Raw genomic sequence first — 9,089 nt, 5'->3', positions numbered from 1 at the left:
TTGCTCATGGCGCTCGTGATGGATGGGACACTTAGGCCGGCCACACACGTGCAGTTTAAACTGACAGTTACAACTGTTCACTGTATTTACGTCAGTTTAAACTGAGATGGACACACACGTACAGTTCAATCCTTCAGTTTTTACAATGGATTCCGAGCAGTACGATCTTGCCGCTCTCGGTGTACTATTAATGCTACAAAAAAAGAAAAAAAAAAGAAAAAGCGTAAACAGTGGTGCAAAAAGTGGTTATTAAGGCGAAATCAATCTTCGGATATTAGATTATTAAAAGAATTAAGTGAAGAACCATTAGATTTTCTCAATTATTTGCGCATGACTGAAACAGTGTACCAAAAGTTGCTTTCGCTGGTTTCTCCTTTCATTAAAAAGAAAGATACAGTAATGAGAAGAGCAATATCTCCACATGAAAGATTAACTGCTACCTTGAGGTTTCTAGCAACAGGACGGTCGTATGAGTGTCTCAAATTTTCCACAAGAATATCACCTCAATCTCTTGGAAAAATTATTCCAGAAACATGTGACATCTTGTACAAAGTTTTGGGGAAGTATATGCAGGTATGTATTTTATAAATTAAATTAATAGGAAAAATGAGAACATAATCATATTTTATTGACAAACTGCATCTATTTTCAGAACGGGTTTACATGGAATTTTAAAGAAATACACTTAATGTAACAGTTAATCTCAGATAATTTGACATTTTGCTCCCTAACTCGTTTATACATTAATATTAGGATCAAACTGAGCAAAATATGAGGATGCTGTGTTCTCCTGAGAAAGCAATGAGTGTCCGATTCTGTCATTATGAATCTGTGTAAATGAACCTTGCTCATATGTTGGACACGGTGACGGTTCTAATAGGACTCTGGCTTGTTGATGAACTATAATGATGCATTGACGATGTGCTTAGATAACCCATTTCAGCCTCAAATATTATGTCATATATTTTTTTTCCGCAACGAGGGCCACACGTTTGTCCAGAGCTTTTAATCTCAGAGCAATAGTGCTTCCTAGCAGATCATAACGGTAAGGTTGTTCCTTAGGTTTTTTGAAGTGGTCACGCATTGTAGTCAGCACTTCTGCTGTCAGGTCATCAATTCTCGCTTTTCTTTTATTAGAACCAGGCCTTGAGGTTATTGGTTGTTTTGGTTGTGTTTCTGACACTTCTTGAACATCCGCAATTGTAGATGTAGAGTCTTCAACACTAGAATTCACAACTTCTTCAACTGGGAGTGGATTGCCAACGGATTCCTGAAAAATGGACACATAATATATTAACAATATAAAAAAAATAAGAAATTATACATTTTACAAACTTATAAGATATTATAAAATTTTAAAATATATACATTTTTTAACATTTATTGCTCCGTGTTTGTTTCAGTTTCCCAACTCAGAGGAAAAATGGAAGGAGATTGCAACCTTGTTCGAGGAAAGATGGCATTTTCCACACTGCATCGGTGCCATGGATGGCAAACACATTGAAATAATTCCCCCTCATAACTCTGGATCTTATTATTATAATTACAAAGGCAAACACAGTATGGTTCTTCTAGCTATAGTTGATGCAAAATACCAGTTCCTACTGGTTGATTTTGGAACTAATGGACGGATTTCCGATGGTGGTGTTCTTCAGAATACATCTTTCTTTGAAAAGCTGGTGAACGAGAATTTACACAGTCCTCAGCCTGACGATGTTAGTGACAAATTCAAAGATGTTCCATATGTCTTCGTTGCTGACGATGCGTTTCCTCTCACAACTGATATTTTGAAGCCATTCAGGCAAGAATTATTAGATTCAGCCAAAAAAGAGGTTTTTAACTATCGATTATCTCGAGCAAGGCACATTGTAGAAAACGTTTTTGGGATACTTGCCTCACGGTTCCGTATTTTTCAGTCCCCAATTAATTTAGAACCGGAGAATGTTGAGAAAGTAGTAATGGCTACTTGTGCATTGCATAACTTTTTGATTCAAGAACAATCTAGTACATACGCCCCTGTGAGCTTTATGTATGAAGAAAATACTCATGATGGATCTGTTATTTCTACTGGCTGCGATAGTTCACAATCGAATATGATTCCACTAAATCGTCGTCGTGGAAATATTTGTAATGACGGAAAAGAAGTCAGAGAAAAATTTATGAACTACTTCATGAATGATGGCAAAGTGCCATGGCAAAACAATCACATTTTAAAAAAACAAATAATAGATTATTCTATTATTGGCTGATTAGTTTATGTAATTTGTTCACAAATAAATATGTAAAATAAATATTTGTTTATACTGGTTTTCCTTTTTATTATAATAATAAATACTCTATATTAATGAGGTAAATGTTTACAAAAGCTCAAAATTTTTACGTCTATGATATGGCCTCAGCTTCCTCTACATTGTTATATAACTTTCATTGCTGTAAGTGATGCGGAGCTTTTGTAAACATTTACCATTAATGATATTGTGTTTCTCTTACCTCCTCGGTTTCACTGTCCAGATTTGAACGTGACGTCCTCGGGGTATCTTGATCTTGCACGAATTCAAGCAGGTCGTAATACCAAAGCACCGGCTTGTAGATGCTGTCTGTAGATGCTCCAGACTTCTGTGATGCCTCAACCTTCTTTTTCTCCTTGCGATAAGCAGATCTCAAACTGTTAATTTTCATTAAGACAGACTTCTTGGTAGTACCAGATTCAAGTTCCTCCAACTTCGTTGCTAATTTGCCATAGGCAGCATCTTTCTCTGCGCGGTCATGTTATTCTTGACTTTTAACTTGCCACAGGCAAGGTTCAGATCGATACAATGCAATGAAATCAATAATGACTTGGTTTGGTTTACGTGACATCTTCACCTCAACCAACTGTACTCCACGCTAAACACAAATTTTAAACTGACAACTATACAGTTGAATCCCCACACACGCTCAATTCAGTTAATCCTTTCAGTTAAAAATATTGAAATTTTATTTGTCTCAGTTTAACTGTTCAGTTGTGTTGAACGGATGAACTGAGATACTGAGATACCCACACACGCGCAGTTTCAACTGACAGTTAGAACTGAACAGTTGTAACTGTCAGTTTAAACTGCACGTGTGTGGCCGGCTTAGGGACAGTGGTGGTGGGAGAGACAGCGTGATGATGTTGTTGTTGTTGTTGTTGTTGTTGGTTGTGGTGGTTGTGGTGGTGGTTGGTGTTTGTGAGCCAGGCAGGTGATTGGTTGACTGACGGCTCGGTGGTGACGCTGAAAGGCCGCGCTGACTGCTGAGGCTTCAAGGGGTGGTGGTGAGGCGTGGCTAGTGGAGGAAGCTGGACGGAAGGATTGTAGTGATGATGATGATGATAATAATGATAGTAGAAATAATAATAATTATTTAATAATAATAATAATTGTTATTTAATAATGATAATAATAATAGTGATAATAATAATAATAATAATAATAATAATAATGATAATAATGATGATAATAATGATGATAATGATAATAATAATGATAATAATAATGATAATAATAATGATAATAATAATAATGATAATAATGATAATAATAATAATAATAATAAATAAAATAAAAATAATAATAATAATAAGAAGAAGAAGAAGAAGAAGGAGAAGAAGAAGAAGAAGAGTAGGAGGAGGAGGAAATGACGATTTTGATCTCTGAAAAACCTATTTTTGGGAAGCCGGAGTGACTAGTGCACGATAGCTATAATGTGAAAGGGATACTCTCTCTCGCGATAAAGCCTAGAGAAAAACGGTAAATATCCCAACATCTAGACTACAATGAGTCTAGGCTGCACTAGTAAAAAAGAAGTAATAACGCGTGGAACCGTTGGATGAAGCGATCGAGAAGGGAGATAGCAGCGCCTGGACACAGGTGGAGGAAGGTGCCGGAAGCCCCATGCCTCATTCTTTCAAGGCGTATCGACGGAGGCTGAAGGAACCTTCTGTGGGGAAGGAGGGGGGGGGGGGGGGAATATGCACTAGTCATTTTGGGTTCCCCAAAATAGGGTTTTCAGAGATCAAAACCGTCATTTTGGGAACCCTCCATGACTAGTGCACGATAGCTAACTCCCACTTGGAGCAGGGGAGAAGGGACCTCCATCGAAGTGCCACATGCTAAATCTACTTATGCTTCCCGCCGAGTTGGTAAGCGCAGAAGCGACTGAGGTCACTCGAACTTGCCGTAGTGTACAATGTTGCGTAATCCACTCCGCTACCCGAAAGGAGGAATACTAGCAGAATAAAACTCCAAGGATGTTTGACGCAAGGGTGTTCACCCAGGCAGAGATGAGAAACCTGTAAGATACCGATGAAGCGAACGTAGTCACTGTCTGCCGTGCCAGGGAATCCTTTTTTTTTTTTAAATTGCCTCTCGTACGTCCGAAGCCTGGATGGGAGGTCGTGATTACTCATCGTGGGGGCAAGGAGGGAAGACTTCATCTCCTGAGAATTGCCCGCGGGACGGGCAGTACCCCATCACACAAAACCAAAGTTAGTCGTGCTGACTAACTTTTCTTAGTAAAGTCCGTGGGGTCCAAAAGGAGTGGCATGATTAGTCACGATGAGTAACATGGTTAGTCAATTTATGACTAACTGACTACTAAAGCTGAGTATGGCCTTAGTCAAAGTAAAATGACTAACCGCTTCGTACTGGTCACTACTTTTACTAACCGCATTAGTAAACTGGACCAGAGGTGTTAGTCAGATAAATGACTAATCACCTAGTCATTCTTATGCAGATGACTAGTCATTAGTAACTTTGATACTAGCAACTAATTAGTGTTGTCTAAGGTCAAGAAAAGAAAGGGGTGAGAAACTCAATATATTAATGTACAAAATTAAATATTCTATTCATAACATTGCATTACAAAGCTGAAGAAAAAAATTTAACACTGACATTTCATTACCTATAGCATGAAGTTAATGTTTCTCATTTAAACATTTAACAATATAAATCTGGTCGCATCATGTGTAATGTGAAAAGGAACAAACAAGCAAAAAACTATCCCCTTAATTTCAAAGGTGGAGGAAAAAAAAAATTAGTGTAAAATAATTCTAAGCAAAATATGCTCAAAATGTTAATTCAATAATTTGTGTGTACTTGAAATAATACTTGTAAACCCCCCTCCATCAAAACTGTAACGCTAGATAAAGCTGAGATGTAAAAAAAACTAGCACTTCATCCTAGCCTGAGAAAAAAAGAAAAACAGTACAAAATATAACCTGTTTCTAGAAGTCATTAACTAAAACATACACTTCTGAGTATCAATCACTAAAAGTGAGGAAGAAAATACGCACCTTTGTAAGATATGTAAATAAAGTTTTTTACCCATTCATATGCTCAAAAAAACAGAAAAAATCTAAGAGTAAAGTGAGGAACATATATTAAATGCTGCAATCAATGAAACACACTGTAAAGAATACTTTATCCATCCACTGCCATTCATTATATCACAGTACTTAAATCAATTGCGAACAATAATCAGTGCAGAAATAGCCATTTACCCTCATTTGGAAATGATATCATATTCATATCTTACTATTGATCCTTTAAAGCAGCGGTTCTCAAACTTATCAGGCCACGCACCACCTCCAAGGCTGTGACTGAGTCCACGCACCTCCGCTAAGATTCGCAATACTAAGATGCCGTTGATTTCCTTAAATTTTGTCCATTTTTATACGAATTTTGTGCTCGCAAAGTATGTGGCTCTGAGCGATGGCTACCAAAATTGAACGAAAATGTACCTGGGGGGGTGGATGAATGTGCTCAGATTCTGGGTAAGTTTTAAACAAAGAGCAGGCACCTCCGCTAAAGCGTACAGCATATGTTAGTTTTATAACGATGGCAGTTAATGATATGTTTGAAATTTCAATGATTTAAAATCCGCCATTACATTATTTTTTTTCCTTACGCACCCCTAGGGATCAGCTCATGCACCCCCAGGGGTGCGCGCACCACACTTTGGGAACCGCTGCTTTAAAGCAACACAAAGGAAGAAAATGTGCATTTCTATAGCATATATTAAGTTAACAGGTCAACAAAACCTCATGTATTAGTTGTAATACCATGGAGTAATAAACAAATAAAGAAGTGCATGATAAAAAAAAACTTTAAAAAATTAAATAAGAAGTAAAAAATATGTATTATATTATGCTACATGAATGGCACATCATACATTTCTGATATATATATATATATATATATATATATATATATATATATATATATATATATATATATATATATATATATATATATATATAGAGAGAGAGAGAGAGAGAGAGAGAGAGAGAGAGAGAGAGAGAGAGAGAGAGAGAGAGAGAGAGAGAGAGAGAGAGAGAGAGAGAGAGAGAGAGAGAGAGAGAGAGAGAGAGAGAGAGAGAGAGATTTCAAGTAGTAAACTCTGCATCCATATCCATATCAAATTCATACAATAACATTTCAGTAAGGCTTCATGAATACTAGGAAAATAAGTACACACATGTAATTAGTTTTAACCCCACAATGCTAATCTTCCATAAAATATACAGAGTTGAAATTTACAACATAAATAAAAGTGTATATGTATATACATAAAATACTTAGATACAACTAATATTTTTTTTGCTGGTGTGTGTGTGTGTGTGTGTGTGTGTGTGTGTGTGTGTGTGTGTGTGTGAAGAATAGAAAGCACGGTACATAATAAAGTCAGAAATGGAAAATTGATTCATTCTCATGGGCAAATGTAACTCTGTAATCTTACTTGCATTAGGGTTAGTGCATGAGCAATATATGTGAAACTGAACCCTCAAGTGGTGTTACATTGCTTTGCAGGTGAGCAGATCCCTTTCTGCAAATGGAAAAAAAATGCTTCTTATTAGTTATTGACATAGTGTTACATATTTCTTATATTGCACTAACAGTTCTGTTTTCCTCATAATGTCCTGTCTTGAAAAATCAATTCCCTTGTTTCATTTACCAAAATTCAGCCTGCAAGTATGAGAAAGACATGAGAATAAAGCAATCACTTCGTTCCCCGCCTTGATCGAGACAAGACGCTCCTACCTAGCTTCCTTCATTCCCGTGTCGGCTGCTCTGGACAGCCGCGCCGGGTGAACAGAACAATGATCTAGCACAAGACTATTTTATAGTGAACAAAGAAATATGATACAGACAGTGACTATTACAGTGATTAACTGAATGTTGCCAGAGGTCATCAGATACAAGTACCAAGTGCCTGCATGTGATTGTAGTGAAGTCAACAAACTAAGCAGTAACAAGAAAAAACAGTTGAGTGAACACACAAACAACACCAGTGAAACACTACAGCAACTCCATCATAAGCAGTGTGTGTGTATTCCACTACCATGGCCAATACCAGACGAGGAGCGGCTCAAGGTCTCAGACATCTACGGGCCAACTCACAAACAACACCGAATCAAACCCCAACGAGCCGTTCCGCTACAGCATCTGCCGCTGGTGCCCAACCCAACCTTGTGGACAGTGAACTAGGTGACATGATGGCTGGCCTCTCCGAAGAATCAAAGGCGCTGGTCAAAATTCTAAAAGTGATCATCACAAAGCAATTCAAAACAGAATTAGAAATAATAAAAGAAGAAATGGTAAAGAAAGACACAGTAATCTCCAACCTGGAAACTGAAGTGAATGACCTGAAACACAAACTACACAGCTTTGAAACACATATTGACAGCATCGAACAATACGAGCGAAAAGACACAGTGGTTGTTAGTGGTCCCGCACTTCCTCCAGAAACGGCACCTGAAAACGCCAAAAGTCTCGTGGTGTCCACCTTCAAAGACCAGCTGAAAATAAATGTCAAAGAAGAAGACATAAGTGTGGCACACAGGCTCGGGCCCGTTCAACAAAACAGAAACAGGCCCATCATCGTCAAATTGGTGAACAGGTCCCTGAAATATGACCTTGTGGGGGCCTGCATAAACCTAAAACCGAATCTCTACATCAACGAGAGCTTGACCCCAAAAAGATACAACATCCTGAAAAAGGTGCTAGCAGTGAGGAAAGTCCACAGACAAAAATTCCAACAGTGCCATACAAAGGATGGAAAGATCACCATAAAACTAAAAAATTCCACAGTACGGTACACAATTGTCGACGAACAAACCTTGGTGGCTTTCCTGGAGAAGTACCCCGTGATGCTGGACAAGTACCTGGAAATCGCCTCCTCCGACTAGACTACAATCAACCTACGGCTGCTACCACTTCGACTGCTGCTACTACTTCAGCCACAACTACCACAACAACTACAATATCAATAAGTACTCTCTGACCACCACTTACACCAACACTGCCAGTAGCAACAAAAAAAAACAAAAAAACTTGTTCCACTACCACTACTACTATTACTATGTCTACTATAACCTCCACTCCTACTCCTACTACTACTACTACTACCACTACTACTATTACTATGTCTACTATAACCTCCACTCCTACTCCTACTACTACTACTACCACTACTACTATTACTATGTCTACTATAACCTCCACTCCTACTCCTACTACTACTACTGCCACTATTACTATGTCTACTATAACCTCCACTCCTACTACTACTACTACTACTACTGCTACTACTACTACTACTACTTCTTTCTACATTTATAATAAAAAACTATAACTGCGAGTACAACTTAAAACAATAACCATTGTTAAAACATCCACGACCCCTACACAGCTACAGGCCATTAATATTAAAGCAGTAATAACTAATAATGGTGCAACTAAGAACTACCAAAAAGTCATCCTAAATTACTTAGTATCATTGTTATTATTATTATCATTATTATTATTATTATTATTATTATTATTATTATTATTATTATTATCAATATTATTATTATTATTATTATCATCTTCACTAATATGATTAATAAAACTATTATTAACATTATTGCAAGTATTTTCATTGTAAGTGTTATCAACAAGATATGCATTATTACTCATTCTTATTAGTAGTAGTTTATTTGTACTAATATTATTATTGCTATTATTATCAATATTATGATTACTACCATTATTATTATTATTGTTGTTATTATTATTATTATTGAT

At 37.0% G+C, this 9,089-nt stretch overlaps 1 pseudogene; it reads right to left on the bottom strand.

Annotated features, from left to right (window-relative positions):
- Nucleotides 1-848: 848 nt before the first annotated feature.
- On the bottom strand, nt 849-3,023 carry LOC126982869 (uncharacterized; annotated as a pseudogene).
- Between the last annotated feature and the right edge of the window lie 6,066 nt (nt 3,024-9,089).

The sequence above is a fragment of the Eriocheir sinensis genome, chromosome 5 (assembly GCF_024679095.1).
Source record: "Eriocheir sinensis breed Jianghai 21 chromosome 5, ASM2467909v1, whole genome shotgun sequence".
Taxonomy (NCBI): Eukaryota; Metazoa; Arthropoda; class Malacostraca; order Decapoda; family Varunidae; genus Eriocheir; species Eriocheir sinensis.
Note: the sequence above shows the minus strand (reverse complement) of the source record. Positions and strands in the feature narration are given on the sequence as shown.